Source organism: Artemia franciscana, chromosome 17, assembly GCF_032884065.1.
Source record: "Artemia franciscana chromosome 17, ASM3288406v1, whole genome shotgun sequence".
In the NCBI taxonomy this organism is placed as follows: domain Eukaryota; kingdom Metazoa; phylum Arthropoda; class Branchiopoda; order Anostraca; family Artemiidae; genus Artemia; species Artemia franciscana.
Window position 1 is genome coordinate 15,055,531 of NC_088879.1, and position 17,132 is coordinate 15,072,662.

The 17,132-nt window shown below is 34.0% G+C and overlaps 1 long non-coding RNA gene across 1 annotated transcript; it reads right to left on the reverse strand.

The window, feature by feature from the left end:
• Window positions 1-3,141: 3,141 nt before the first annotated feature.
• LOC136037906 (uncharacterized) lies at window positions 3,142-13,778 on the reverse strand. Its single transcript, XR_010620076.1, has 2 exons — window positions 13,663-13,778; window positions 3,142-3,306 (listed from the first exon to the last, which is right to left on the reverse strand). It is a non-coding gene; the product is annotated as an uncharacterized LOC136037906 (long non-coding RNA).
• Window positions 13,779-17,132: the final 3,354 nt, after the last annotated feature.

The window sequence follows — 17,132 nt, forward strand, 5'->3', positions numbered from 1 at the left end:
AAAGACGACAAAAATAAAGCATAGAAAGGCAATAGAAAGGCACATTTGAAGATAGGGCGAAAATTAGCCTTTTAGGCCACAATTTATTTCCGTTTTTTAGTAACAGTTCTGGCTCTTCATGATTTATAGGCTAATCTATTTAGCAAGTGTTTTTTTTTTTTTTTTTTTTTTTTTTTTTTTTTTTTTTTTTTTTTTTTAAGTGTTCGATCAATATTTGATAGGTTTTGATTGTAAGTGTTATCAGCTGTTTTTTCTTTATATTATATTGTAGCGTACTCCTCATTTTTTTGAGGGAAATAAAGAAAATAAATAAATAATCGCAATAACACAGCAATAACAAGTGCAATGATTTCTCCAAATTAATGAATATTCTTCGGCAAGCAAACATGAACTTACACCAGGAATTTAATAAAAAAATCACCTGAAAACAAGGAGCAACAGTAAAAATTAAAACGAAAAGAAACAATAACATAATAAGGGGATTGCCCCCTCTGACCACCCGACTATTCACGCTTAAGTTTTTTCGCACTTAAGCTTCTCATTGTTCTGTTTAAACTACAATTATATTTCGGGAGTCGTTCTTACAGAATCGGGACTAAATTCAAACTTAAGCGTAAAGAAAGAGGGGAAATCCCTTCACATATATGTAATATTTTTTGTTCATTTTAGTGTTGCTCCTTAGGCGTAATTTCAGACGGAAAAAAAACTTTTATTTTATTTCAAATGTTTGTTTTTTTTAATGCCAGGAAATCCAGCTCCACCTCCACGGAAAAACTATTCTTCTTCCCAGAAAAATTGTCTAGACATTTCAATACCGTTAAAAATTTATCCCTGACAATTACCCTCAACATCTCCACGCGTAAGATTGGGTTTACAAAGAAAAACTTAAAATAAATAAAAATACTTCTGTTTAAGGATTCTAGCCAATCCCCCCAGTGTAAAAGTTACCCTCAATTTTTATCCCCGGAAATATGCTTCCCAATGGAAATTTCTCCCTGTGAGAACTCCTCAAGCAGAAAGTTGAATCCTTTACCCGAAAAAAGAATGCATACTTCTAAATAGCAGATATTATACGTAAACAATGGGCAGATTATATATTTTCAAGACCTTTCCCCAAGTGAAGCTGTGGGATGTCAAATTAACTCCAAAGGCAAAATTATTGGGTCTCTCAACTATGCTGAACAAAATGGCTACGGTATCTCTAAATTTTGATCAAACGATTTAGGAGGGGAAAGGCGCGGAAGGGGGCATAGTTGCCTCCCTCATGGAAAAATATATCTTCTGGGAAAGTCCGCATTTTTGCAGATAGGAGCTTTAACCCTATGCAGTTGCATTCTCTGATACGCTGAATCTGATGGTGTTATTTTCGTTAAGGATCTTTGAGATTTTTATGGAGTGTTTTCACCTTTATTTCAAAATTAAATCAAATTTCTTCAGGCTTGTAGTCTTTGAAGAGTAACACCAGACTTACAGTATCTTATATATTCGGTACCAGCGTAATAAGTCAATCCTTTTGATACGTCTGTTGTTTTTTAGAGTTTCGGTTATTATTGAACAGTGGCGGATCCAGGATTTTCTTTAGGTGGGGGGGGGGGGTCGCATTATAGGCTGCTCTGATAAACTTGAGAACAAAGAAATGCCTGCAATTTAAAGGGAACCTCGGCAACTATGCGCCGTAAGTAGGTAGTGGAAATGGTCGTAATCTAATCCAAACCCTGGTGAGGGTTAAAGTTCTAATAAAGCTGTTGAAATTGAAATGGTATAAAAATATTGATACAAATATAGTAAGTTATAAAAACCATCCTGCCATAAAAAAAAATAAAAAGCTGTTCACCATCTATAAAAAAATGATATTTAATATTCCGAAACCAAAATAGGAATGAGCGATTTAAAAACGATAAACAGCTAGAAGAGTGTGACAAAATCGGTTTACTATTAAATTGGAAGTCTAGAGATAATCGTAGCTTCTTCTTTGGCAGTTGCATCAGCCTTAACATATGACAACATTTTTGCCATTCCTATATTCACAATAAGAGAGGAGAAATCAGCATCTAATTGTTTCTTTCTCATTTTGGTTTGCAAAATGGAGTTTTCGATATCATACGTTCGCCAGCGTACCATAGTATAAAGGTGCAAAACAGTATTATTATTGTGGAACGAACAGTGAGCCTTCCAGTAACTCTATTTTCGGGTAGATCAAGGGAAAAGAAAGAAATTCGGGGAGTTTTCAGGGATTCGGGGAACGTATTTTTTTTCGGGGATTTTTCTAGATTTTCGGGGAAATCCCGGAAATTTGGGGAAAGTGGAAGCACTGAATTCTATTTTAAACTTTAAAACCTCCAATTGCGCTTATTCAGGTACTGTCAACAGCTTGCATCAAATAAAAAAGAAGAGAAACCTGGATGTAAAATCAGTAAAAGAAAAGCTACAAGCAAATGGCCTCAAACAGCTTAAGAATGTAAGCTTTGGAGGTGTAGATGTAGTTGATTTTTAGATGTAGATGTTATTAATGTAGATGATTTGATGTGATGTGAGATGCGTTTGACTAAAAGATATAAACATTTTTAATTACATATAATATATTCTTTCTGTCATTCGTATGGTGAAGCCTTTCAGCCTGACTATTTGCATGATAAAACTAGTGAAATTGTGGCACACATGTCCTTAGGAAAAGCAATTTCGGTCCGTCCAGCTCAGCAGAATTGCAGATGTGTCAGCATATGTGTCAGCTGATCAGCAGAATCAGCAGATCAGCAGACTATGTGTCACCTTTTCAAATTATAGATGATCCACTAATAGTTGAGTCGCTTGGTAAGGCCATTGTCGAACAGTCTGACTGTGCAGATGCAAAGGACTAGAAGAAGAGTCAAGACAGAAAGTCAATAGCTCAAGAAGAAATCAAAGTGGCTGTTAATTCTGGAAAAATTTATGTTGACCCTATTAAAAGTTAAAAGCATGGGAAAGAGTGTCAGATAACAGCGAGCAAGTCTGGTTCAACATGTTTTTGCTCCTGTCACACAATCAGCCAAGAAGAGCAAAAAGAGATTTTTGAAGCGTTCTGGACTTTGTCAAAAGAGATGAAAAAAATTTATATTTTAAGACTACTAAATGCCTAGCAAACAAAGAAACAAAAAAGGAAACTAGGAGAAAGAACACCCTCTTTTATTACGTGACAACCAAGAAAAAAACATACTGCATACACAAACTTTTACTTGTCAGTGTAGGACATCGAGCAGAAACGGATTTATTTTGCATATAAAACAAAGACTTCTGATGAAGTACCCAGTCCCAAAGGAACTCCACCACCTACAAACAAAATAAATTACTTTCAAATTGCATTTAAATGAGATCAAACATAGCTGTAGCAGCACATTGCAAGACCAACGCAAGGACCTTAGTAGTCAAAGACCGTCGTTAATCTGATGCAATACAATATAATTACATGATAAGAAAAAAAAATCTTTTGCTGTTTTTCCTCGTGATTCATTAACATGAAATGAAATTTGTAGTTGCACTTTAAATTTAACCGAAGTAGCCTGCTCGGGAAACTAAACTAGTAAAACTAAGATGCTTTAAATTGCATTCGTATAATTGCATTCGTTAAATTGCATTTTTTTTTTCAAAACTATAGTCTTATTAGTGTTGCTGCAAAATTTCTCGTGAATATCTTGATAGCTGCTTATATTTGCGAAAAATGTATGAGCTTTAAGAGGAAAAAGGACATCTTGATTCTGTTATAAGCGAAAGATTAAAACTTACAACCTCATAGGTAAAATAAGTTTTACGACAAACTCATTGGATACTATTATCAAAGTTTTTAGCGCCATGTGGTCCGAGATGCAAGATGGTAGGACTGGATACGAAATCGCAAGTACTTTGGAAGTATTTCTTGATGAATTATTTCAGACATTTCTTGATAATAGGAGTTTAATAACATGGTTAGATATATGTGTTCCGCAAAATAGAAACTCCATCATGAGCTACAATATAAAGAGCGAATTGTACAAAAATCCAAAAGTTGAGAGAATCATTGTGAAATATTGTGAGTCAGGACACTCTCTTATTCAAGGAGTAGATACAATACACAGTGTTATTGAGAGTGCGCTTAAGAACCAGGAAGTTAACTTGCCTCTAAACCTAGTCAAAAAATGTATCAACGTAGTGTCAAAATCCATATGTAACCATTAAGTTTCACAAATCACATTTTACGAATTTTCATTTTACGAAAACCTAAAAAACATATTCCGAACCGTCTTTCTCAAAGGTCAAATGGCTGAAATTCCACCAGAATTTCTGTAAAAAAAGAGTATGGTACAAATAGCGTTTTGTATATGATCAATGTAAAGTTGTCTAAATTGCTCTAAAGATAACCATTCAGAGAATAAAAGGGGAAAGGTATGCCAGAGGTAAAGGTAGTTTAGAATATCGTGGTTCCAAAGCCTATCATTTGGGATTTGGGTCTTGAACTTGACCGAAGGCAAGCTTGAGGATACATTATCTCATGCAATTCACGCCAGTTGTCGATACAAATTGCTACCAAGCCCACTGCTGCGCAGAGAATATTGAAGTGCCAACTTTTGTTGGCACTTCATTATAACACCATGCGAAGTTTTTGTTATCCCCGTATCAGATTTCCAACTCTCAATGCAAAAGTAAGCCTTTATCTAGATCAATTGAAATGGCCTCATAACTGTTTCATTCTCGAGGTTGCTCTATCACGCCCCTCTAAGCCTAATACCTCTTAACCCACCCCTGCGAAACCATCATTAGCTGTTGTCCTTGTTGTCTTCGCAATCAAAAAGAAATCTAAGCTTGATTATAAAAGTAAATTGCACCTTGCTCCTTTGAATACGCGGGACAGTCCTAGGGATAAACCTTCATGGGAAAATGTAATTAATTGTGAAAAGTGTTCTCTGGAATTTGCTTGTATTTTGAGTTTACAGGATTTTCATAGTCAAAATGTCTCTTTGTTTAGTGCTATTAAGAATAAATTACTGGCAGCTTTTTTGGAGAAATTAAGACTGTTTCTACCTTACCGCATTCGACAATCTGAAATTTGACCTGTGTCTTTTGATGATATTCGGTCTGTGCTTAAAAACGTTAAACGGTCTCCAACAATGGATAGCGATGGGATCTGTTTTCATGACTTTTCTTATGATTGCATTGCTATTATTAGTAATTGTTACAATTCCAATCATCCCTTGCCGAATGAATTGTCCCGGATAGTTTTTTAGTGCGGTTTTTCTCCTCTATCCCGAAGCGAGGAAAAGACCTTAAAAATTTTAGTAATTATCGACCAAATACTGTTTTATATTTTTTTAGTAATTTGTTTGAGCATTTATTAATACCCAAAATTAATTCCTTGTGTGATTTCACATCTCTGCAGTTCGGGTTCTGCAAAGGGTTCAGCTGCTCCCAGGCTTTTACCTGTCTTATGAAAGATGCTATAAAGACTAGGTCCTGTATACTGTGTTACGGTTGATATTTTGGACGCTTTTGATAATTTTGTGCACTCAAATGCCTTTTATTGCTTGGCTACTTCTGGGGTTAGTATGCCATCCCAAACTTCTTGAAATAGTGTCAAAAATGAGAAGTATAATATTAAAATCGCCATTTTTGGAAACCTTGGGAAGAAAACTTATGACTCACCAGCTTGAGTAACAAGGAAAAATACTTCCTTTAAAAATGTGAACACTGATGTGTCCACTTTTTTTTACTTTTTTCTTCCATAAAAAGGAAAAGGAAAAGAAGAGGACGACAAAAACCACAAATCACTAATTTAAGGCTAATAGGAAAAGCAAGATAAAAAAAGGACGCTACGACCTGATAAGAAAAGCTTCGAACGCAAAAAAGGGTTTGAACCCGGTATATGTGTCCACTATTTTACTTTTTTCTTCTGAAAAAAGGAAAGAAAAGAAGAGAATAGCAAATAACATAAATCACTAGTTTATGGCTAATAAGAAAAGCAAGATAAAAGATGGCCACTACAACCCTAAGAAAAGCTTCGAATACAGAAAAGGGTTCAAACCCAGTATGTGTGTCTGCTTTTTTTTAGTTTTTTCTTTCTTAAAAAGGAAAGAAAAGAAGAGAGCAGCATAAAACACAAATCACAAATCTAAGCCTAATAAGAAACGCAAGACATAACAAAATGGCAGCTACAACCTAATAAAAAAGCTTCGAATAAAGAAAATGGTTCAAACCGATTCTGTGTGTCCCCCTTTTTTTTACTTTTACCTCCTGAAAAAAGGAATGAAAAGAAGAGAACGGCAAAAAACATAAATCACAATCGCCATGACCGCCATAAATGACCGCCATGACTGCATAAAAACGGTTTGAACACAGAATCGGGTTCGAATCCGATACGTGGGTCCAGTTTATTCTTTCGAAAAAAGGAATTAAAAATATCAAAACGGCAAAAACATAAATCACTAATTTAATGCTAATAAGAAAAGCAATAAAAAGAGATGGACACCAAGACCCGATAAAATGCATCAAACACAGAAAAGGGTTGGAGCCCAGTATGCGTGTTAGTTTTATTTTATTTTTTTTCCAAAAAAAGGAAAGAAAAGAAGAGGACGGAAAAAATATAAATCCCCAACTGAAGGCTAATAAGAAAAGCAAGATGAAAAAAAAATGGCCGCTATGTCCCGATAAAAAACTTCGAACACAGAGAAGGGTTCGAACCAGGTACGTGTGTTCACTTTTTTTTACTTTTTTCTTCCAAAAAAAGGAAAGAAAAGAAGAGAAGGGCAAAAAAAATAAATCCCTAATTTAAGGCTATTAAGGAAAGCAAGGTTAAAAAAATGGCTGCTATGACCCGATGAAAAAGCTTTGATAATAGAAAAGGGTCCAAACCCGAAACGTGTGTCCTTTTTTTTTTAACTTTATTTCTTCAAAAAAAGGAATGGAAAACAAAAAACGGCAAAAAACATAAGTTACTTATTTAAGGCTATTAAAAAAAGCTATAAAAAAGGATGGTCACTAAGACGTGATAAACAAGTTTCGAACACGAAAAAGGGTTCAAACCCAGAATGCTTGTTTACTTTTTTATTTTTTTCTTCCGAATAAAGAAAAGGAGAAGAAGATAACGACAAAAATATAAATCAATAATTTAAGGCCAATATGAAGAGCAAAATAAACAAAAAGAAAGAAAAAAAAGGCGCTATTACCCGATGAAGAAAAACCTCAAACACAGAAAGAGGTCTGAGCCCGGTGTGTTTGTCAACTTTTTTTTACTTTTTTCTTCTAAAAAAGAAAAAGAAAAGAACAAATCGGCTAAAAACATAAATTACTAATATAAGGTTATTAAGAAAAGCAATATGAGGAAAAATGGACACTAAGACACGACGCAAACAATTCAAACATAACAGAAAAGCAATTTTTAGTGATTAATTGGCATATTCTAATTTTGTCAGATACAACAAATGTAGCCTAAATATAGATTTTTTTGAACTATCTTTCACTATTGCATCTATACAAACAAATCTTGAACAATACAGGGGTGTCAATTAGGGGAGAGGGTTGAAATATATAGGGGGTGCCGATAAGGGAGGGGGGTTGAAAAATATAGGGGTGCCTGTAGATTAAAAAAATTATTGGTTCTATTAAATACATATTTTCTATTTTATTTTGGATTACTGATTGTTTCCCCCCCCCTTCTACGTTTTTGTGAATTGGTACCACTGGTACCTCAAACCAATCAACTATCAGAAAGCAAATTTTCTTCCTTAAGTAGATTTACCACGAGAAACTGTTGATTAGTACTTAACCAAATTCCATTCAAAACAGATCAGTCTACTATCATCACTAAAAAATACTTCCACTATTTCATTACTGAAAGGAAGTTTTAGGAAATTTCAGAATTTCATTCTTTTTTTAAATTTCATTTCTTTGTGGAAGGGATTCCGAAAACTCACAAATTTATAGTTTTTAGGGCCAAATTTACCTGAGCGGTTCTTCCTATCAATATTGAGACAAGATTTCACTTCTAGTTTCTCTTCAGTCTGAGGAATATAATTAAACCATGCAAGCGATTAGGACTTTTAATCTCCAATTATTTAAAGTATTTTTTATAGTGAAGTGAAATACTATGTGGTGAAATGATTTATTTACAGTATATTGTTAGGCGACTTTTTGTAAATCGCATTATTTTGATAGGATCCTATTTCGTTAATATTTTTCTATGTTTTGTTTTTGCCCTTCCCCAGTCGTTTGTAATAATTAGAAGTGGATATATACCAGTTTTGTAACTTTTCAGGAGATTTGTTTAAAATCGAATGTTTGTGGGTATCAAGCCATGGCTAATAGTAGAAAAAGCAAAGACGTAGAGTCAGATTGAGTGACAGGCAAATCTGGCTTTAACCCCCCCCCCCTATTAGGATTGTACATAGTTGATATCAGGTCATTTGTTAATAGATCGGTCCATCTATTATCCGTCCATGTGTCATTCCTAGGGCAGAATAACTAAGGTAGATAGTCATAGAACTAAGATAGTCATAGATGTGGGACATATATAAAAAAAACTGAAAAATTTTGTCGGCTGTGGTCGTTCTGAAAGACGAAGCAAATAGCAATACCTGATAAAAAAAGAAACATACACCACTTAGAGACTTATGTATCGTTTTATATTAGTAAAGGTACAATATAATACAATTCTGAGCGCACTTTTCAATTGATCGTGCTTAGTTTGGCCTTGACACATAGATAACTCATTTCCAACCAAAATATCCTATGTTGCACTTTTAATTATCACAGCTGCAGTAACAATTTTTTTTTCAGTGAGTCCTCTAAAAATACAAACAAAAGAACCTGAGGCTGAAGAAAAAATTCTAATCTCGGGTGCTCTCAATGGATCAGCTACCTTGATCGGTTGTTTGAATCTTGTCAATGTGTTTTCTCAAAGCAACTCTAAATTTCCTCAAGAGTCATGACCACAAATCAAAGAAAGGAGGTTGATTGATTTGATAACTTCAGGGCAATGAGGATGCAGGTGAAGACGAAACTAATAATTTTGGCATTTAAGGCCCACCTTTAAAATGATATTAAAAGAACTGGCTTTTTAGGGGCTTTTTTTTCATTTTTAAATCATTGTAAATGCAAAAGTTAAACTTTAGAGTAAAAGCGAAAGGTGGATTAGAATGAGTGTGATAGAGAAAATGAATAGAAATGAAATATACATAAGATTTTTATGAAGCAGAAAACTACATTAGAACATAAAATAAGTATTCCATCTACATAGTAAGAGGGTATATTCTTCCGAACATTTTACTATCTACCCTCTACAGTTGACTGGAAATGAAAAAGGCTAGTGCCCATTTTAATATTCAAAAGTGATTGGAAGATAAAAAGCCCCTGACACCCATCATTTCCATAAGAACATACCTTCAAAATTTTGAGATAGCCACTTTGTTCAAGATAGTTAGACAATCCGAAAATTATGTCTTTGAGGATACATCTCCCTAGATCTCTCAGGGAAAGAGCTGTAAGTTATACCTCGGGGGTATAAAAGTTGTCTTATAAAAATTTTTAGTGGTCTTATAAAATTTGAAAGGGTTTTGCTCGATTGCAACTTGAAAGTTCTAGTGGCCTTTTTAATAGTTATTAGTGATTTGAGGGCAACCTCAAATCACTAAAAACCCCGAAAACCCCATGCATATCATTCTTACCAACCCCTCCAATAAAAATTTTGAAACAGTGATTTTCTTCAGCATAGTTTAAACGTCTTGTAACTAAGTCTTTAAGGAGGACGATCCTGTCCAAAGCTCTCAGGGAAAATATGTAAGTTATGCTCCCGGGGTATGTAAGAACTCCATGTAAAGGGAGGTCGTATACACTTCCGAAAGGGCTGACATGATTAGAAATCTAAAGTTCTAGTGACATTTTAAAGATTTAAAGTGATGGAGGGTGATTAGCCCCCCCCCCCGTCTAGACACCATTTTTCATAAATGCATCTTATAACAACTGTCACATCGCCATTTTGTTTTAAATAGCCCAAAGGGCATTTAACAATAACTCCAGGGTTGAAATAACCCACCAGATCCCTGGGGCAAAAGTTTATGTTATACCCTTTTTGCAAATACGGCTCTTATGGAATAAATGATTATATAAACTTCAGATCGGGAATTTCATTTGAAATCGTAAGTTCTCCTTTGTAAGAGTCAAAAATGATTTCAATCAATCAATCAATTTATTAATACTAAAAGAAAAACTATTACAAAAGTAAATCAGTTAATAGGCCCAAGAAGCTTTGCTTGTAATGGGCCAGATTTGAGGGCAATAAGTCGCTCCCCCTCTGCATCCATCATTTCCCAAAAATAACATTTTATCAAAAGTTTGAGACATCTATTTTGTCAACATTTAGTTTCAGTTAAAGATGACATTAGGGACAGTTAATTTCTTATATTGGGATTTTAGACAAAATGGTTCTAATAGTGTACTTCTTTTTTTGATTTGACTCTAGTTTCAGGAATAATGGGGGATTTTGTTTTTTACTATGAGACGAGATCGCTTTTTATTAGGTTGTTAGCAACCGCTGCGACCAAGATATCTAATTAAAACTCCAATCATTCTCTAAGTTCTCTTAATTGGAATTCAAACCCCTATTATCTGCAGATAATGTCTTATTCTTTAAGTTTTTGGATTTATGTCCTGAAATATCAAAGTGTTTGTGTTAATTGACTGTAAGAATGAAGCTACAAGGCCCAATAGTAAACGAAACTCTAGAAACAAAATTGTATTATCAATGGATATGTCATCGACTGATCAGGTTGATTCCAAATATATAAGACTTTTTAGACTTAGTTTAATCCATAAATGGCTAAGAATCTGCAAAAATTTGCCTGGTTTTAAAAGAAGGAGGAAGCACGCACTAATAGTCAAAGAATTCAAATTAAAATCAAACCAATAGATCATGCATATCAGAGAACCTTACAGTAGAGGGTTCAGGCCCCTACAAGTTTCTAAGTTTTGATTTGTAAATTCTTCCAAAACTCTTTGAAGATGTAATGTCTTTGCGTCTTTCACTTTCAATCGACATAACTGCTAAACTATAAAATGTTTCTGATTTATTGTTGACATTAGATAGTTTTTATCTGTTTTAGCTAGGAAAATGAATATTTCAGAACTTTCAATTTTGTTTATTCTGATGGCAGCGCGGGGTGATTTCTAGTGATTGTTTATCTTGCCTGGTGATTTTCTTCTAGCTAGTTATTTATACTGATTTCTGTTCTAAGACTACTGATGTCATCAAAATTCTGAAATTTTTCTCAGTATAGCTCCTAGATTCATGATTCAATCGAATAAATTATTCAAGAAGATAACTATTTAACAAAAATGCAAAATTGTGATTGACAACAGTTCTTAGTATGTTCCAGATTTGGATTTACGCAAATATACGGCCTTTGGAACTGTTGACTTCCAACCGTAAATTCATAGCAGATACAGACCCCGGAGTATGGTATATATCAGTGGTCTATATTTCAACCCGAGCAACATTTGCTCGGGTTGAATTTTTGTCTTCATATGAGTGTTTTTTTCTCTGTAAAATATCACTTCTAAATTAGATTTTCTTCTGTGGAAACCTTTGAAATAGGAATTATTGATGGATGTAAATACACCCTCTATATCTGCACATAGAAGAGAATTGGAATCATTGAAAAATAAGAAACATTTTATTCATATAATATAATTTTCTAAATGAAAAAAGAAATTATTGAAAAAAAATAGGACTTGGTACATTTTATAATAGGATTTGTAATACAACCAGATAGATTAAATCAATCGTAGTTTGACTACTGAAGTCGGTTGATAGTAAAGAGTGGGGGCTTTCCTCCGAAAATAGTAAAATAATTTTAATTTTTATCACTAATGCTAAAAGACATAATTTTCTCTTACTAGGTCGCTAGCTTCCACTAAAAGGCAGATTTTTACTTTTTTTTGATTGTTTTAGTAAATTTACCTCCAAATTGTTGTAAAACCAATTCTTTATTAAGATTTTTACTTACATAAGTTAGATAAAACATTAAAATGAAAAGATAAACTATATTATATTATTTTTTTGAAGGATAAGTGTGTCACATCATCACACATATAATGATTTAATTTTTGTAAAAATTGCATTTTATTTTAACATTTCACTTAATATGGGCTAGAGTTCATCTTTTCCTATAACTTATTTTAAAATAAAAATCGGAAAAAAACACATGGATTTTCCTCATTTGGAATAGTTAGAGACAAACTTCCGAGAATAGGGTAGCTAACTAAGTCAGATATGTGCCAGAGTTTGTTCTTCACTAGGTTTCAGCCATCTCTACAGCCATGATACAGATGAAACTTAGATAATCCTTAGGCGTAATTGAATCGAACCCACGGTCCTAGAACTTTGAAAGAGGGCTCATTTCAATGGAAACTAAAATTTCTGGTGTCTTTTTTATTTGACCTAATCGATTGGATGGCTATAAGCCACCCCCCACCCTTCCACGTCCTTTTTTATTAAAAAGTTGTTAGATCAAAAGCGTCAGATAGCCGTTTTTGTAAAGCTTAGTTGAAAGGTTCCAAAACTATACCTTTAGATTTAACATGACCCATGCTGCCCCTCAGGATAGGTTTGGGGATGAAAGTTTTCTAAAGATAATTTGCTAAGTATAATAAGGATGATGTACGATCTATGAAAACCAGTTCCATTGCCACCAAGACAATAATGGGTGACGGAATGCATTGGACTTGTTTTCTTTGGGCTATATATGTGCATATTTGGAGGGTACCTTTAGATTTAACATGACCCATGCTGCCCCTCAGGATAGGTTTGGGGATGAAAGTTTTCTAAAGATAATTTGCTAAGTATAATAAGGATGATGTACGGTCTATGAAAACCAGTTCCACTGCCACCAAGACAATAATGGGTGACGGAATACATTGGACTTGTTTTCTTTGGGCTATATATGTGCATATTTGGAGGGTGGCTTAAATTTCGGGTTATATTAAATTTCCTTGACACCCCTTAATGTGCAAATATACAGAGCAAATTATATTAGTATATAAACTAAAGAATTATATTTTCATTATATTTGGCTTATTTCACTAGGATTAACATAACTATACTTCTTGGGTGTGTTCCATATAAGTAACAAGTACCTCATTTTTTAAAGAAACAACCTAACCTGTGCTTATCGAAATCTGTGAAGAGTAACGCACATTTACTACCTCAAATAGAGGAAAAAAGAAAAATATTCTCGATGATTTTTGGGATAAAAACTGTGGTTTTGGGTCGATAAGAAAAAAAAATTAAAAAGCAAAATAATTATTTTGATTAGATCCCTAATAACCAATTTTCAGTGTGCAGGGTAAAACCCAAGGGTATCAGATAAGGAAAATACAAGGAGGAAGCAAGGATTGTGTTTAAAAAATACAAAAGGGTGTTTTTCAAAATTTCAAGGGTAATTTTCGCTTGAGAAAAAACAAAAGATATATCTAGATATTTTTCCGAACCTGGGAGTAATTTTACCCCCTTCCTGTAGATGGTTTCATAAATATAGTACGGATACAAAAAATTTATTAATTACAATAATAAAAAATTTTATAATTATAGTAATCTCTAGTCATTTATCAAGGGATTTACACGCTGGTTTAGTGATTTTTATTTTAAGTCTCTAGTAATTTTTTTACCCAGCGGCAACCCTAATCTTCCTTGACCGTGTCCGAAATCTTATTTCACAAAGAATGCTGCATCTGGATGCAGGGTTAATTCTGAATACTCAGTCCGAAAGCTGTTTTCGTCATTTGTTCTTTGAAGCTTAAATGTCTACTCAACAGCAACTCAGTAGTAGGGGAAGAAACAGAAATCAACTATCAGATTGAAAATAGCTTCCATGTAGCTCCTAATCACTTTGCTACTACTAAAAATTAAAGTACTGGACATTCTTTTGCTCTGTCTGATGGACGAGCAATTTTTTTTCTTGCAGATAATGCATGCATAATTGTCAAGACTTTGATTTTGGATAGCTCAGGTCAGACACTGGGTATATCTAGCATTTACTATAGTCTTTGGTAGGCCTATGTCTAACAATAAGTAAGACCCATGACTTTCTTATGATGGCGATCAAGATCAAAGGTCATCACTAGATTCAAGGATCGAATTTTCTCTGGCCTTTGAAATCTAGTGGTCATGCAAATTGGGTGATCATTAGATTTGTAACATAGTGTATATGCACTGCTGCACTAAATATATCTCTAGAGAAAATAAAATGTCAATGTCTCCAGAACCATCTAGACCATATCTAGTAGGCTAATAGAACTGAGATTTTCCATTACAAAGCTGCTGCTAAGAATCAGAAACACAAAGAATTGAGATTAGAAGGCAGTTGTGTTTATAGGCCTTGATTATTTAGACCAATTAGATTTGTCCTATATTTTACCACTTTTAGCTGAATTCTTTTGTTTTGCATTTGCTTTGCTAAAAAGTTGTCTTAAAAAGTTCCAAGTTTAGAGAATTATGTTAGTACTTTTCTTGCTGATCAGAACAATTGTCTTTACAAATCCTTCTGTTTAAAGTATTTTAGAGAGATTATAAAGTGCACCATGGGCGCATTGCAGTCTCAAATGAGCTTGTGGAAAACAAATAGAACATATAATTGTTCTAATTTGTATTATTTCAAGACCAGAATATCACAAAACTAAGCTTTCATATTGCTTATTGTATCTTAAGTAAATACAATTCCTGATGGAGTTTTGTTGATACCTGTCTTAAATTTAATTTGTCTAAATAAAATGCATAGGGTAAACCCACCGGTACTCAGTCACTTTGTTCACTCTTCACACTATTTGACATTCAATCTACTATAACTACTTTATTATACCACCTAGAAATTTGATTTTTTCACAGTTAAAATTGTCTCTGTTTTCTGAACAAGTAGGTCATTAATTTGAATAGTTTTACTTACACAGCGCTACCTGTTTTCGAATTTAGCAAAAGCTATCAGTTCAGCTAATACCGGGTCATGTGTTTCTTCCATTGATAAAGATATTACGCAATAATACACAATCACAGTCAGAGCCTTGCTTTTTCACGGTCAATTCCAAAAAACCTGTTTAGACATTCTCTGCTGAGATCTATGACTCAGGCTCTTGGTCTTGTTATTAGACAGTTTAATGGTTTGAGATTTGTTATTTTAAATGGGTTTTTCAGAGAGAAAATAGTGGATCCAGGATTTTCTTTGGGGGGGGGGTGCATAATAGGTTGCTTGGATAAACTTGCAAACAAAGAAATACCCACAATTTAAAAATAACATCGACAATTATGCGTTGTAGGTAGGTAGTGGAAATGGTCTAAAGTAATAAAGAGTTTCGCCTTTATTTTAATGTTTTAGGATGAAAAGAGGAGGTGATATGTCATATAATGCAGGGCTTTAATTGGATGAAAATAGGCAGTAAAGTGGCCACCATTTCCTCACAAAAATTCAAAACTTAAATTAATAATTTTTGCACTTCTCATACAATTACTTTCTATTATACAAATCCCCTAAAAAACAACTAGGTTATGTTGTAAAAGCCACCCCTCTTGGCAAAAAAAAAAAAAAGCAACACAAAAAACCAAAACAGACTGCCAAAAAAGTAATGATAGGCCTATCAATTTCTTTTTCTCAGTGCCAAGACTTAAAAACAAAATTTTTTGACAGTAAAAAGAACTAAATATTTTCCTTTTCAGTCCCATTGTGACAGCACAATCCTGAAATATCATTTTGACAGCCTTAAGAAGTTAGGATTTTAGATTTCTCCTCCTTGTTATTATGAAATGAAGATTTTCGCCTTGCAGTTGGCTTTTGCGGTAATAGGAACAGATTCTGTTGATAAACCTAAATTTAATTAAATACTTTTTGGCGGTATGTGACATTAGTAGAATCTAACAAAGACCACAAAAAGTGACTAAAGTTTTGTTTCAAACTTTTTTTCAAAAAGAAACGGTCTTAATATTGAAAAATTTGTGAAAAACTCAACTATTAAAAATCAATTACAAAGAAAATTTACTTTCGTCCTAACCAAAACCAGAGCAAGCAGTCCCAACCACAAATTCAACACCATGTCATGGGGGTGCGCCCCTCGCCCTTATTGGATCCGCCCCTGTTCAGATTGTAAAATCTAGCTGTTATTTGAAGACTGGGCTGCTTTGAGGTGAAGATGCTTACATGAATGAATTTCAGATGCTTAAAACAAAATTAATATATCTTAAAACCATATAACATGTATATGAAAGGGATTGTCCCTCCCTCAACGCCCCGCTCTTTATGGTTAAACTTTGTATAAGAATTCTAGCAAATTCCCCTGTTGTAAAATTTCTCATGAGAAATTTACCCCCTAGAAACTTGCCTCACATGGGAAATTCTCCCCGTGAAAAATTTTACTAGCAGAAAATCTCCCTACTCAAAAAATGTATGTATACTTCCCTATAATAGACAACGTAGGCAAAAAGGCAAATTTTGTAACTTAGACCAATTCCCAGGAGGATCGGGGTATCTTGAAAGGTATAATTGTTTGGCTTTTCAACTATTCTGAACAGAATAATACTTCTATTACTAACAAATTACCGCAGCACCAAGCCGCCTTAGGTCGACACGGCTAAGCTCAGTCCTCTTCCATCCCAATCTATTCAAAGCTTCCCTCTTTACACTCTCCCAGAAAATTCCCATTTCATTTAAATATGTCTTTATGAAATCTCCCACCCCACCCGCAGATGACCAGCTTTCTGTTTAGCCCTAGACGGTCGGTCAAAAATAACAATCTTCGGTAATATGTCATCCTTATTCCGCAAAGCGTGCCCTGGCCATCTTAATCTTTCATTACAGCCATAGAAAGCAGGATAATATTCTCGAAATTTTGATTGGACCATTCTTATAAAAAAAATTCTAGGGTGGGATTTCTTCCAGAATTTTTTTTGCATAAGCTACGATTCCACCTCAAAATAGCCTACTCCTTTTGCAATGACCCCAATGTGTGGCAAATATTTTCGGGAAATCCCCCTCTCCCCAATGAAAAATTTCTCTCACAGAAATTTTCTCTATTGAAAATTTTATGAATAACTTAAAGTCGAAAGTGATTGGAGATCTATGAGTCATGGAAGTAATTTCTGGGTGTAAATACTC